General features: G+C 39.7%; 1 protein-coding gene across 1 annotated transcript in view; it reads left to right on the top strand.

Moving 5' to 3' along the window:
* The window catches only part of LOC116520829 (src kinase-associated phosphoprotein 1-like), a 338,134-nt gene that overhangs the window by 307,791 nt on the left and 14,159 nt on the right, over positions 1–16,184 (top strand). The gene's annotated exons all lie outside the window — the stretch shown is intronic.

Below are 16,184 nucleotides of genomic sequence, written 5' to 3'. Positions count from 1 at the left end.
AGACTAGAAATATGGAAAGTAATAATATCAAAGGAATTATAGTTTCATAATGCAAAATACAGGTAGTCCTTGACTTATGATCACAATTGAGCCCAAGATTTATGTTGCTAAGCGAGGCATTTGTTAAGTGAGTTTTGTCCCATTTTACAACCTTTCTTGCCACCATTGTTAATTAAACCACTGCAGTTAAGTTAGTTACACAATTATTAAATGAATCTGGCTTCCCTATTGACTTTGCTGGTCAGAAGGTCCCAAAAGATCATCATGTGACCCTGGGACACAACTTCCATAAATATGAGCCAGTGTCTGAATTTGATCACATGACCATGGGGATGCTGCAATAGTCTTAAGTGTGATAAATGGTCATGTCACTTTTTCAATGCCATTGTAACTTCAAATGGTCCTAAATGAATTGTTGTAAGTCGAGGACTACTTGTATTACTTACCAGCTGCAAAATAACAGAGGGTCTCTTTGGAAACTTGTGTGGATATATGACAGGTTTATATGAAGGTATGGATTATTGCAGACAGTTGCAGATATTTTTCAGAGAACATATTATATGTGTTTCATTTATTTAACCTAGTAGCCTTCCTATGCTAAATACTTAGGCAGATCCATAGCCCTTTTATAAAACTACAGCATCCAGAATTTTCTAAGCAGAAAGAATTATTGTCAAAGCAGCTAATATTCTGTGGTGCAAAATATCACACAGCTTGTTTTGCTGTTTCAGGTTACCAAGTAATCAGTAGAAGCTATAATGCTAGTGATATGTGGTGTGTTGTAATCGGATATGTTGAATCTGCACAACAGAAGCCTTAAAATTGTTGTGTGTCTTTGAATTTATTGGGAATTTTTTGCTATATAATTTTGTAAAAATAAATAAAAAATACTCTATTTGAACCGACTTTTCAAAATGCAAATGACCTCATTTAGGCAATAAATCCATCAGCTGAATAACTCTTCCCCAATTGATTTGCTGCCATTGATTGCTGCTCCAGCATTGACACAATATGGTTAGCTTCCTGTTGATGCCCACAATTTCTGAATTTTTGCTTACTAGCTTCTTACAAAAATGTCCACATAAAATACTTCTGCTTAATCCTTTCACATACACTTTTCTTATTTACTCCAGTGAACAATGTAATAAAATTAATTTTATGTAGTATCAATTTGAGGAGATCCATATGCTGACAATTGTATTAAATTTCTCAACTACTTCCTGCCATTATTTCTTTTCTGAAATATTTTTTTATCTTGTTTTCTCTTCTCTATGAAGAGTTTCTGCAATAAGTAAGGGGATAGTAGCAATACTTAAAACTTTAAAAAAAATTATTCAGCTGAAGAGTAATACAAAATACAGATGACAAAGCAAGGGTTGTAAGACCTTACTGATAAATAACAAATGGAGAAAATTGAGTTTTTAATTAAAGAATGTCAAATTATTACAATCAATTTTCTAATTGGACTATTGGAAAGTAGCCAATGCAATAAAACTTTTTAAAAATGATATAAGGATTTACCAACTCACCAGTTAGATTGCTGTCCCAAATAAATTGGTGGAAAACATTGTGAAGCATATAGCAAAACAAGAGTGCTTAGCCTTCATTTGTAAAATGGTTTTTTAACCCAAATTAGATGACTGAACTCATACTGATCATAGATTCACTGAAATCAGAGTTTAGATTAGTCATGACCCACTAATTAGTTTACTTATATTTATTTAAATGGATCTATTCTAAATATAATTCAGAATTAGTGGAGCTAATAACAATTTTTAAAGAATTTTTGATTTTGGAATTTCATAAGTATTAGTGGAATGGTAAAGGATCTCTTCCTGAGCAGGGGATTGATGGCGAACCTTGTCATGCAGAAACATCACATGTATGTGCACATGTTGGGGCTGTGCGCCAGAAAAGCTGAACTTCTGGGTTCTAGCCCGCATACATGTCCAACAATCAGCTGGCCTGCGCGCATATGCAGGCCAGTTTTCGACACTGTGCACAAAGGGATTGCGCTCTGGAAAAACTGGACTTCTGGGTTCTGGCACACATGCACTCCCAACAATCAGCTGACCACCACACATGTGCACACCGGTTTTCAGCACTGCCACACATGCAAAGGACAGCTGATCATGCGCCAAAAACCCTTGAAGACAAATAGGCAAGGCTGTGTGGGCCGGGCAACATAGCTTGGTGTGCCACTTTGGCAAGCGTGCCAAAGGTTCACCATCACGGGACTAGAAGATCTCCAAGGTCTTTCCAACTCTGTTATTCTGTTATATCTGTTATGACTCTTCTTCCAGTGCCTTTTTCTCCCTTGATGCATTTAAAGTAGATGTTGTAGTATGGAATATTGCCATCCAAAAGTAATAACAAGAGTGAAAACATCAACCAGTAAAAACTCATCAAATGTCCAAGGGGATCATAATTCAAAAGAAGAGGAAGAGAAATTACTGGGTAAGGTAAATATTGCTACTGTGCAAATGATAGTCAAGCCAACTTGGCTTATATCTTCTATATACATCTCATCTTTTTGAAAACCAACTGAATCCTTTATTTTTCAACTTCCACACATGCTTTGGGGAATACAAAAAGGAAAGAAAAAATGATTCACATGCAGAACTGAAGGAAAAAGGACACAACTCACTGGGATTCTTAAAAACTTAGACCAAGCAAGGGATAAATACTTTAAATTGTTTAAATTGTAATAGCTATTTTAAAAATATTTGAAAGGTTATATACTAATAATGACTAATCTGAATAATCTGTTTAGCACTATGTACAGTTAAAATATGTAAGAAAAAAAGAGTGGTCTAGATACAATTTGAGACTCCTGGGATCTCTAAGAAATTCTACATAAAAGTTTAGATTTTATATGAAATTTAAAACATGGAATGAAAGTTAACATTGGTAACATATGTGAAAGGTGAAATGAAGAACTGCGATATTCAGTTTTGGAAAATCAATGGGTTGAGTTTTAAGAAATGGAAAATAGAGGTAGTCCTCAACTTACAACCACAATTGAGCCCAAAATTTATGCTGCTAAGTGAGAAATTTGTTAAATGAGTTTTGTCCAATTTTACGACTTTTCTTGCCACATTTGTTGAATCACTGCAGTTATTAAATTAGTTATATGGTTGTTAAGTAAATCTGGTTTCCCCATTGACTTTGCTTGTCAGAAGATTGTAAAAGGTAACCTTCCCTGACCCCAGGACACTGCAACCATCATAAATGTAAATCAGTTGTCAAGCATCTGAATGTAAATCACATGACCACAGCGATGCTGCAACAGTCATATGTGTGTTGCAACAGTCAAATGGTCATTAGGTTGCGAGAGGTGGGAGTGGGAGGCACTGTCTTACGGTGGTTCTCCTCCTACCTCTCGGACAGGTCGCAGTCGGTGTTGGTTGGAGGGAAGAGATCGACCCCTAGGCCCCTCAATTATGGGGTGCCGCAGGGCTCGGTCCTGTCTCCCCTCCTATTTAACATCTACATGAAGCCGCTGGGTGGGATCATGCGCCGGCATGGGATTAAATACCACCAATATGTGGACGATACTCAATTGTATCTGTCCGTCCCGTGCCAACTCAGCGAAGTGGTGGAAGTGATGTTCCAGTGCCTGGAGGCTGTCAGGGTCTGGATGGGAGCGAACAAGCTTGCACTCAATCCTGACAAGACTGAGTGGCTATTGATGCTCCCTCCCAAGGATGGTCCAGCTATTCCATCTCTTAGCCTGGGGGGTGAAACTATACACCCCTCAGAGAGGGTTCGCAATTTGGGAGTCCTCCTGGATCCGCAGCTGACGTTAGAACATCATTTGTCGGTTGTGACCAGGGGGGCCTTTGCCCAGGTTTGCCTGGTGCACCAGTTGCAACCCTATCTGGACCAGGAGGCCCTTCGGATGGTCACTCACGCCCTCGTCACCTCAAGACTGGATTACTGTAACGCGCTCTACATGGGGCTGCCCTTGAAGAGTGTTTGAAGACTTCAGTTAGTCTAGAATGCAGCCGCGCGAGCGATTGTGGGGGTACCTAGGTACACCCACGTTACACCTATCCTCCACGAGCTGCACTGGCTTCCCATTGGTCTCCGGACATGTTTCAAGGTGCTAGTCGTTACTTTTAAAACCCTACATGGTTTAGGACCTGGCTACCTGAGAGACCGCCTCCTGCCATTTACCTCCCAGAGACCTATAAGATCTTACAGATTAGGCCTCCTCCAGATTCCATCTGCTGGTCAATGTTGGCTGGCGACTCCCTGGGGGAGGGCCTTCTCTGTAGCAGCTCCAGCCCTATGGAACGATCTCCCCGTGGAGATCCGGACCCTTACTACTCTTCCGGCCTTCCGCAAAGCGATTAAGACCTGGCTGTTCCAGCAGGCCTGGGGCTGTTGATTCATCCAGCCCCATCCTAAGCTACATGAATGTTGTGCAATTTTAATGTCTGTTCTTTTTTAATTTTTGTATGTTCCCCCCTCCCTGTTTATCTGTAAGCCGCCCTGAGTCTCTCGAGAGTGGGCGGCATACAAATCCTAATAAACAGTAAACAGTAAACAATTAGTCACTTTTTAAAGGGCCTTTGTAACTTTGAACAGTCACTAAGTGAACTGTTCAAAATAAAGGACTACCTGTATACCTCTTCTGACTTATCAGAAAAAAAAATTGTTTCGTTTTTATTACATGCCTCAGAAATTTTTTTTATAAAAGATTGGAAGTCAAATTGTTTATACTGATATTATAAGAAATTGAGGATTCTTTGATTCATAACATGGTCGTATCCAATCACGGCTTCTTTTTGGTTTAAAGTCATTATACATAGGAATATAGCTGTAGGAAAAATCTAGCATAAACCTTTAATAGATATTATCAAAATATGCCATTTGCGTGCACGTGCACACAAACACACACACACAAAAACACACACACATATATATATGCATATGCATGCTGGTCTTGTTGTATTTGGGTCTTTTCCCGTATAAGATTGAGATTGTCTTGGCAACATTTCGGTGAGGTCTCACTCGCCATCCTCAGACTGATGTTTTTGGCTGAAAGCGTTGCCGGAGCTGTCGTCTTTCTATAAATTTTGGTGGGAAGTGTGTGGACTGCTGGCTTTATTTCAGTAAGTGGATTGATTGTTTGTGTGGCTATATCATGATTGGTAGATTGGTCCTGATTGGTGCTGGCTGTGGGTCCGTTGTTGTTTTGTGTTGCAACAGCCTGGGCGGTGGGTGGGACTGGTTTGTTGACTAGGGTTGGTTTCCAGATGTCTGGTAGGTGGGAGATATCATCACGTTTATTCATGTTGTGGGTGTGTTTCTCTATTTTGATAGTTTCCATAATTGTTCTCTTGTTGAAGTGTTCAGTTTTGGAGATTAACCTGGTTCTTTCAAAATTAATTTCATGTCCTGTAGCTTTAAGGTGCTGGAAAAGGGAGGAAGTTTTTTTCTTTTTTTCTTACTGCATTCTTGTGTTCTGCGATGTGTGCATTTATTCTCCTGTTCGTTTGTCCTATGTATATTGCAGGGCAGATTTTGCATGGTATTTCGTAGACTCCTTGGTTTTCTAGCTGGATTTTGTCTTTGGGGTTTCTTAAGAGATTGGCTATTTTTTGGTCAGTGTTGAAGGCTGTCTTGATATTGTGTTTGTGGAGAATTTTGCTGATTTTATCTATGGTACCTTTGATGTAAGGGAGGAGGGTGATGTCATTGTCCTGTTCTGTGTCTCAGTTTTTTGGGGGAGTCTCCCTTTGGATTAGGTTGGTAATTGTTTTTCTTTGGAATCCGTTGGGGATTAATACGTTTGTGAGAGTGTGTAATTCAGTTTTCAGGGCGTTTTTGTCGGCTAGGTGTTTGGTTCTGGAGATGAGGGTCTTAGCTACAGAATTGATCTGTGCAGGGTTACATCAAAGGCACCACAGATAAAATGAGCAAAATCCTCCACAAACACAATATTAAGAGCCCCACCCACCACAGCATAAATATAACAAATGTAACAAAAAAGGCAACAGTAAAAAATATTGGGTTTCTGTCTGGATGGACTCTTGTGACGAGCCTAATGACAGAGAGTGGAAGTGTGACCTTCCTCCCATACTTGGGCATACCAGGGGTTGTGACTTTAAGTATATACCTCCCACCCTGGCTGGCTGATAAAAGGAGTCGTTCTCTGTAGCTCAAATGGTTAACTCCCTGCCTGGGAGGCAATAGAGCACAGGTTCGATTCCCAAAAACTTGGATATGGCTAGCTGATGAGAGCTAAATAGGTTGAAATAGATCTATACTAGTCTCCCTTTATTTATTTATCAGCATAAATATAACAAATGTAACAAAAAAGGCAACAGTAAAAAATATTGGGTTTCTGTCTGGATGGACTCTTGTGACGAGCCTAATGACAGAGAGTGGAAGTGTGACCTTCCTCCCATACTTGGGCATACCAGGGGTTGTGACTTTAAGTATATACCTCCCACCCTGGCTGGCTGATAAAAGGAGTCGTTCTCTGTAGCTCAAATGGTTAACTCCCTGCCTGGGAGGCAATAGAGCACAGGTTCGATTCCCAAAAACTTGGATATGGCTAGCTGATGAGAGCTAAATAGGTTGAAATAGATCTATACTAGTCTCCCTTTATTTATTTATCAGCATAAATATAACAAATGTAACAAAAAAGGCAACAGTAAAAAATATTGGGTTTCTGTCTGGATGGACTCTTGTGACGAGCCTAATGACAGAGAGTGGAAGTGTGACCTTCCTCCCATACTTGGGCATACCAGGGGTTGTGACTTTAAGTATATATATATATATATATATATATATATATATATATATATGTGTGTGTGTGTGTGTGTGTGTGTGTGTGTGTGTGTGTGTGTGTGTGTGTGTGTGTTTTGTGTGTGTGTGTGTGTGTGTGTGTGTGTGTACACATACATACATACGCAGGCACGCACGCACGAAAATGTGGTGTTGTAGGATTAATCACCCTTGACAGAGAATGGATTTTCCCACACTAGGCCGTTATATAGTCACACAAAGGTACTTAACCATGCTATAACATGCTTGTGATTTAAATAGATGTTTTCTGTTGATATACAACCTATATTCCTCATGACTTCTGGGCTGAAGGGAGCAATCAATAAGAAGTAAGTTTCTTCCTCATATGTGGACAGCCATAGAACCACAATGGAGTTCACACACTGGTGTCATCTCCTTACAGGAATTTAAAACAGTAAAATGTAAAAAAAAAGTACAAAAAATTGCCTGTTGATAGCAGCAATGTTCATTATTAATGTATCAATGGTGACCAAATTAGCAATCCATAGCTATCTTAGCTTTCTTTCCCATTTTAAATAGACTTTCCCAAGACTAGCACTGTCTCAAGAGAATAATACCTCTGCTTTTTAAACACAGATCTAGCATTCTTTTTTTTAAAAAGTGCTAAACCTATGTTTGCAAAACCGGTTTAGTAGTTTTTTTCAAAAGAATATGAAATGCTGTGTTAGACTTGACAAATGCTTCAGAAGTTATGCATTATATGGACAGATGCCTTTGTGGAAGCAGATGTCAATGGCTACTCACAGTAACCCAAGAAGCATACACACAGCAGTGTAGAGTGGCCAATAGGAGCTGAACAGATTCCAGTTCTCACCATGTAACCATTTGTTGATGAAGTATGTTAGATTGTACCCATGTCAAAAACAGCATTGGGGATAGAGAAAAAAAACATTAAAATGTCAATTTTGAGTGAACAGTTAATTACAAAATTCCTCAGCAGGAATGGAGATGAAAAGAAAGGATCATCCTGTGGACATGGCATAAAAATAATCACCTTATATGGGAATCAAAATGATTATTTCCACCATGATTAGGAAATGTGAGTTTAAATACAATGGTATGAAGACACTGCATAATGTTTATTAGGGCATTCTCATGCTGCAATTATGATATGTGCGGATAATTCATATAATGGCAATCCTATCTCATATATGTGTACCATGGACACACATACCACAAACAGAGGGTTTTTTTTTCTTGAAAATAAATTGTTTTTAAAATAGTTCCATCATCTTAAAGGAAAATGTTCTCAAATTCTCAGAAGAAAATGCTCGGAAGCTCTTACTGAGTTTTATATTGACTAATATAAAATTGCTTTAGTAAATATGATAATAAAAAATTTTGGGGAGAAGAATAATACCTCAAGGTTGGACTGATGTATCTTCTGTTTTTTAAAAACTGTCACATCAGTTTTTTCACCCTATTGCAAATGCAAATGAAAACCTAAAAATCAGCAATATTTTTCTACAGTATATGAAGTAGGGGACTGAGCGAATGGTAATATACAGCAAAAAAAGGTAACTTAAAACTTTTTAATGTAGCTGATTTGAATGACAGTTCCCATAATCTCTTATCGTTGGTCATGTGATTAGAGTTTATATGAATTACAAGACATACTGGGCCTGTCTTCACATAATATACACCAACTGGCCAACAATTTAGTAGGAAAGTCAAAGCTTCAGTGATCAGACTGATGTCAAAAGTGACAGAGCCATATAACACCAATGGGTGAAGTTGAAATTTATTTGGGGGGAGAGGAGGGGAAGGCTTTTGCTTTGTATGTGTTTGTATCTGAATGTTTTACCGTATATACTCGAGTATAGGTCGATCCGAATATAAGCCGAGGCACCTAATTTTACCACAAAAAACTGGAAAAGTTATTGACTCGAGTATAAGCCTAGGGTGGGAAATGCAGCAGCTACCGGTAAATTTCAAAAATAAAAATAGATACCAATAATGTTTTTGAATATTTATTTCAAAGAAAAACAGTAAACTAGCTCTGTAAGTGGAAAAGAGGGTCAATAAAAACAATATGGTATCAACAATAACTTTAAAAGTACAAAAACCTTAGCTCATTCAGCAACCAAGCTAAAACACGAGTTAAAATCCTTCAAAACTCATAGGCTCATAATATACATTCTACCAGTGTCCTGCCTGTGCCCATTGAATATACAGCCTGTCCTGTGTCCATTAATTACAGCCTGCCATTGCCCATTGAATAACATATACAGCCTGCCTGTGCCCATTAAATATACAGTAGCCATTGTAAAAATTTGCTCTGGATAACAAATTATTATCACACAATACCGGTGTATTCAATGAAATACTTCACTCACCTCATCTCCATGCAGTTTAAATTCATCTCCCTGGAACACTAAGTTCTCTTTTTATTTGCTAAACTGTTGGACTCCTACAGTAGCATGCAGCTTCATTTCAGACTTTGCTCTATTGAATGATGCCAAATAAAACTTAAAAAAGAGGAGATTTCTGCAAAGTTTGTCCAAATGTATGCATGTACAACATACCTGTGTTAAAAATTCTTCTCTGACACACACACACACACACACACACACACTTATTTCTTGGTTATCCCAAAGGGCCACAAAAGCATCCCATTGCCACTGTTGCTTTCAGCATGTTACATTCCACCATGGATATCTTTAAAGAAAGAATTTGAAACTAATAAAGGATGTGCTGTCCAATTTCTTAAATGAATTATATTTGGTGTAAATAAAATGAACCCTGAAACAATTACGTTGGCCATTGATGTGTTTGACCCTTCCCTTGGGCTCAGCTTGGTCATCTCCTACAGCTATCAGTCTTTTGCATACGTGGATACCAAAAGAACAGTATACAGATAATCCTTATTTAGTGAACATAACTGGGACTAGTATCTTGGTCATTAAATGGTTGTTAAATGAAACTGTGACTGGGCTGAGGATCCTATTCAGTTTTCCTTTGCTTTACAGGTCTTTTTCACCATCATTATAGCTGCAAACAAAACAATCACTAAACAAGGCAGCAGATACAAGGGGGTAATTCAGTCCACCTCATCCCTTTGTAAAACACCCCCCACCCCCAGCCGCTCTGTGAAACACCCCCCACCCCCAGCCGCTCCTCAGCCCCACCCGTTCCCAGACACCTGATGAGTCAGCACTACTTTCCCAGATGGGGACAGCGCACCCAACGCTTAGGTAGTCCGAGAAGAAGCGGGGAAGGGCCCCACTTCTTCTTCTTTCCACCCCACCTCCGCAGAAGGAAAACTCAAAGCATCACGGCGATCCCGGGAAAAAAGAGGCGAGCCGGGGAGCGGCGGCATTTCTCTCTCTCTCCCTCTCCCTCTCTTTGCCGCGACCTGCTGCCGGCGGGCAACAAGGACGGCCACCCACGCCGCAGATCCACGTCCAGCAGGGAGGAGGAGGAGGGAAACCCACCCACCTGTCAGCCACGGGAGAAAGGAAGTCGGCGAGCGGAGGAAAAGACGGGGGAAAAGGAAGCTCGGCGGGTGAAATGCGGTCCCCGCCAGGATCTCACCTCGCCCTCTTAGCCTCCCCACCCTTGACACACATGCACGCACACGCACCCTCCGCCTAGCCCGCCAGAACATTCCCGGGTGGGAACAGCCGGGGGTGGGGGGAAGAGAGAGAGAGAGAGACGCGATCGCGTTCCCGGCAGTCCAGAGCAGGAGGCGCTTTTTTCCAAAATAAACACCGTGGATCATCTATCTCAGTGTTTCTCCACCTTGGAGACTTGAAAGTGTGTGGACTTCAACTCCCAGAATTCTGGGAGTTGAAGTCCACATATTTTCAAGTCTTCAAGGTGGAGAAACACTGATCTATCTAATTAATATAATTAGTTATAATTAGTTGGGAGGGAAAAGCGCTTGGTGCAAAGAAGGACTTTCTTTCAACCAGCGGAACCCCCTGGCGCAATCGGGCTGCGATTGGCGGCCGTCCTTGCTACAATCCGCGCCGAGCTCTGATGAGGGGGAAATTAGATTCCGGCTGATGCGGCAGGGGCTGCGCTGGTGGGGACGGGTGGAGGGGATGGGACTTGGAGTCCTACCATCTTGGCGAGTGGGGAGTCTCATCCCACCCCGCCCCGCCCGTCCCCGCCAGCGCAGCCAGGCTGCGATCGGCGGCCATCCTTGCTACAATCCGCACCGCCCGCCTCATCAATGGGGTAAAGTCCTTACGTCCAGCTCTGATGCGGGCGTAAGGAAAGTCCTCTCTTTCCCCCTCATCAGAACACAAGCCCGGGAAGCGAGTGGAAGTTCTCTGCGCGACTGAAACGGAAGCCACGGCAGGAGAGTGAGGCTGCTGCCGGCCATTTCACCTTGCGCAGAGAACTTCCACTGGGTCCCGAAATGGAGGAGAAAAAGGGGCGCCCCTTTTTCTCCTCCATTTGGGCAAATTTTTCACTGACTCGAGTATAAGCCGAGGCAGCTGTTTTCAGCCCAAAAAGTGGGCTGAAAAACTCGGCCTATACTCGAGTATATACGGTAATCTTCCAGCTTTATTTTTACTCATAGTTTTTTGCAATAATAATTAGATCTATTTTGAAGAATTGTGAGAAAAGTGTGTGCATTACCCAACACATTCATATTATGGGCAATTCTGAATATTGAGTTTAATTATCTGGCTCAGGGGTTGCTTTCTATTAAATTTAGAATATTTTGCAGAAACATACAATTGAATAAAGTCACCAATACTCAGAACATTTGTTTAAAAATATCTTTCTACTAGTTTCTATTCACAGATGCAGCTCCTCAGCAGATACTAATGTTAAAAGGCAATAGGGAGCAAGAGGGGCACCTTCTCATGATTTAGCTGAAAGACCATTCCTTAAAACACACTCATTTCAGTTGGGCTGAGCTTGACTTGCCATCTATGGCATTAACTAATAAAAAAACAGGTGTGGGGAAGAACATCATAACAAATATTCCAAGAATAAAGATTTATGACTATAGGAAGAAAGTTGTAGCTAATTTGTCATCATTTGGTAATCTGTCCTTTCACTTTCTTAATGCTCTTCTTCATATTCTCTTAATTGTGGAACAAATATGCTGTGCTAACAGTTTCAGAGGAGATGTTTTGCGATCTTTGTGTCATTTCCAACCAACTACATCCCTAAATTCACCCATAACTATTTCAATTTTAAAATGATGTTTTTCATCATTTCATAACACATGTCCCACCAAAAAAAATGATCCATGAAGTTTTATTTATAGTCTTGTTAAGTTGGGGTCAGGGATTGGCAGCTGCTGTGTTCTCATTGTTCTGTTGTAGAGAACCATAGAGAAGAATTTAAGGAAATTATTACATAAAGAGAGGTAAAACAAATCTTGAGAAGCAAAATAGTATTCAGGAAAGACTAAGGAAAAATCCTTCATTATTCACTGAGTTCTAACAGAGAAGAAAGGCAAAACACAATCAGGCTTGAGAGATTTTGTTACTACAATCCATCTCAATAAATTATAGTTATAATCTTCTCTTCAGTCACTGGGCACTGTTTTCCTTGGCCATTTTGCATGGATTGCAGAAGAGACTGGATATCTAATTTCCAAAGAAGAAACTGCTAGCATAATGCTTGACTTCCACATCACAGAACACCAGGCAGACACTTTATTGATTCCTTATACACACTGGGAGATTATAGACTTCTTATTAAGTACGGGTTCAGCAATCTTTAAAGAGACTTCTGACTTGTTTTGAGGGAGAAAGGATGATTAGTCAATTTAAAATTGGAAAGTAGTTGCCTCTGGTTTTCTCCCAAAAGAATATATTGCAGGTTTTTCCCTACTTCCGCTGTCAAGGTCCTTCATACTACTGTTTACCTTTCTTTCATGGAGAAATGACATGTTCTCTATTCCATTACCACTATGCTTACTTCGTAGGATAATATACTGCATGCTGCAGCCTCAGCACATTCCCTATATTTCTTTGCAACTCTTATATATTTGGGATATGTTTAATCTGGGATGAAATTGACAAGAGTGACAGTAGTTGTTCCTTCTAGCTAGGTAAAGCCCTATCCAAAATTGGCTGACAGGTAGTTGTTGCAGAGGCTTGGTCAGGTCTGAATTGGGAGGGAGGTATCTTGATGTGCTGTTGAAGTTCCCTTCTGCTTTATCTTTCAACCTCTTCCTCTTCCAAGCCTTTGTTCTAGGCATAGCCCAGCAAGGGTCAAGTCTTTTGCCTCACAAAAGGAGAGTAGTTAGTGGATTTTTTCCCTACTAGCTAGTGATAGGTGAGAGGGAAAAAGAAGTTAGGGAAATCCACCAATTACTGCCCTTAAATTGTACCACAGTAAAGCTATGAGAATAGGACTATTCAAAAGCCTCATTACTGAGGTAGATTAGAGTTTGGCCATGGGAACAGTGCAAATTATGCTGGCATACTTTTCTGCCAACTCAAGCACTAAAGGAACGCACATTAATGCAACCACGAGGAAGAGCCCCTACAGGCAAATTTGTGGAAACTACTAAGAAATGTTCTGCAGTTTGTTAAGATTCTACATCAGCTTTTCACTAAAGATTAAAATTTATTTCACTATGAATTGTTTGGAGCTTTTTCCATCTAAAAAGTACTTACTCCTTAACAATGACCTTATAAACTAGGTTAGATGGAGCAATGGTAACTTGTTATATCATCCAGTGACTTTGCAGAGTGATTACATATAAAAAGAAAAATATCAGAGAGCACCGGTGCCTAACTGGAAACCATTCTGTGGTTAAGATACATCGAGAAAGAGAATGAAAGTGAGCAACTACTACATTAAATGACCAACTGATATCTGCCTTTTCATTAAGCAAAATTTTAATTGTTCGCTTTTGCAAAAGGAATGAGTCTAGACCATTTTTCTGCAGCTTATTTCTCAGGAATGGAGACAAGGGGAAACCCCATGCTGACAATGTACTGATAGTAAATGAGATTAAATAAGCATGGCAACTCACTGTCAGCTCCCTGCCTTCCCCCTGGTGTAATTCAATTCGAGCACAAGCAGTGATAGGAACGCACAGGGGCTGCCTCTGTCACCCCTGCTGAGGCTCAGAATCTTTTAACATCTAAATAAAAGTTTAACTCAAGCATTTTTATACTCCTGCCAGCGGGATCGGCAAACTGGCATTGGGCACATTAATGTTAATATTCATAGTGGCAGATTTCTCTCCATGTCCCAGGCTTGCTATGGTAATTATAAATGTGTGCTGCAAAATGACAGTTAAATTTGCAGGCCTCAACACAAGGGGCATGGGGATAGAATTCAATAAAGTAGTCGGCAGTAATGCAAACCCGGTCCTTCCAAGAGGGAAGCCAAAAGAGGCTGAGACTAAGTTTGAGCTTGGCCAATGTTGACAGAAATCCAAAATTGTTTTGTTTTAATTGTGGAACAGGGTGGGTTTCTGCTCAGGAGTGGGCCTCTAGTAATATCCGTACAATGCTCTGTTGTGATTAGTGCAAACATCAGGCTGAGCTGGTTAACATCTGGAGGCCATTGTCCAGCCTTGACTTGTAAAAGAAGATATCTGTTTTCCCAACACCTGCTAAGAAAATGTGGGAACAAAATGAAACGATACAGGTAGGTCTGAAGTAGCATTGCAGTATAACTTTTAATAATGCTTGTAATGAACACACAGTTCCTATAAAATAGGGTAGGCTACAAGCCAATCCTTGTGCTAATGCTTCCTATTTATCAGTGTCACCAATTGTTTTATAAAGTATCTCACCATGAACAGTCTAGCAGTTTAGGCTTATAGTATACACAGACAGTGAAAAAACAATTGGGAAGAGATTCTTTTAAACATTTTGAAATGTTCATATCTTGTTAGCATATGTGAAGTATCAAAACACTTGAAGAAGATCACCCTATTGCTACATAGAACAAAAAACAAAAACAAAATAGTAATGGAAATGCAACAGCTCCTCGGCTGTGTCACACCACTGCCCTTAGGATTTTCCAGGAATATGCACTTCATGATGATTTCTAGAATACTGTATTGTCTGTATTGTCTTTACAGATTTCATTCTGGATTCAGAATGACAAACTGGTGAACAGAAAATTTTTGAGGCTTCTCAATACAATTTATTAATGTTTTTAAAAATGGTCCCATACAATTTGTAACCATCGGCAACCATTTATTTGTCAAATCCCAGTAAATATTCACAAAAAGTGTGTGTGTGTGTGTGTGAGAGAGAGAGAGAGAGAGACAGACAGAGACAGAGACAGACAGAGACAGACAGAGAGACAGAGACAGAGGGGGGGTGTCTCATTTTGTGAAGAAGTATAAAAGATTTTTTTTCCTTTTTCATTTCACAGCACTGTAAAGTATGAGGACAGTACTTTCAGCAACTGACATGTTGAATGATTGGCAAATAGAAAGATTGATGATACAGCAGATCTGCATCTCTGTGCTTTGCCCAACAAGGGTGGAAAAATTTAGGGCATGACTGAATCCTTGGGGGAAGGGAAGCATTAATTGAAGAGTGATAGTATTAATTATACTACAACCTGCAACTATATTTAGAACTATTGTGAAAAGTGCTTAATTAAAAATATTATCCATACTATCCTTCCTAAATCAATGCTGTTTCCTTGTGACTCTGCAACAATTGCTTTTTCCAACTAATTAATTAATTTGAAATATTTAATTATTCATTTGCAAATGGGAAAAAATGCTTCCCAACATTTACTAATTACATGGAAAGGCAGGGTGCTAGCAATTTATTTTCTTGAATGCATGTTGAATGAGGCAATTTCTATATTGGTACTGATTTCTAGAATCAGTAGCAAGAGTGAGTTTTTTGGGGGAGGAGGATTATCCATGGGCTTGTTCGAGGAAGAACTGATCGGTTATGTTATTGCCTCAATAAGGCATAAGTCCCCTTGCTTATTTCAAAGATAGTAGAAACAAAGACAATTGAAGGTTGACTTCAAATTGGTATGTGAAGGATTTGTGTGATGAAAAAGGTATGAAAATTGTGTTTTATGAAAGTTTCTCCAATTTACATGGCAGTTGATTCTGGGAAGATGAATGGGGTGGTCGTGCAAAATTTCTCTTATAGTAGTTCAGTCTTCTTCAATCTGGTGGACTTTAATTGTCATCATATCTAGACAGAACTGCTTTTCATTTGGAGGTAAGGTTTTGCACATCTGACAGCCTTGGTTGGGAAATACTTATTTAGTTCCTATATTGTTAATAGTTGATTGTAATTATGATAACAAATCTGAACCAGGATATATATTATAATACATTTATATTAGGTTAATTTTATATTAGAAATCTATTGTCTTACATCAGAGGAATACTGAGAACAAATATGAAAGAAAATTGGTCAGTCTGTCCTTTTTTTGTTCCATACTTG

This window comes from Thamnophis elegans, chromosome Z (genome assembly GCF_009769535.1).
Source record: "Thamnophis elegans isolate rThaEle1 chromosome Z, rThaEle1.pri, whole genome shotgun sequence".
Classification (NCBI taxonomy): domain Eukaryota; kingdom Metazoa; phylum Chordata; class Lepidosauria; order Squamata; family Colubridae; genus Thamnophis; species Thamnophis elegans.
This window is presented reverse-complemented; position numbering and strand designations above follow the sequence as displayed.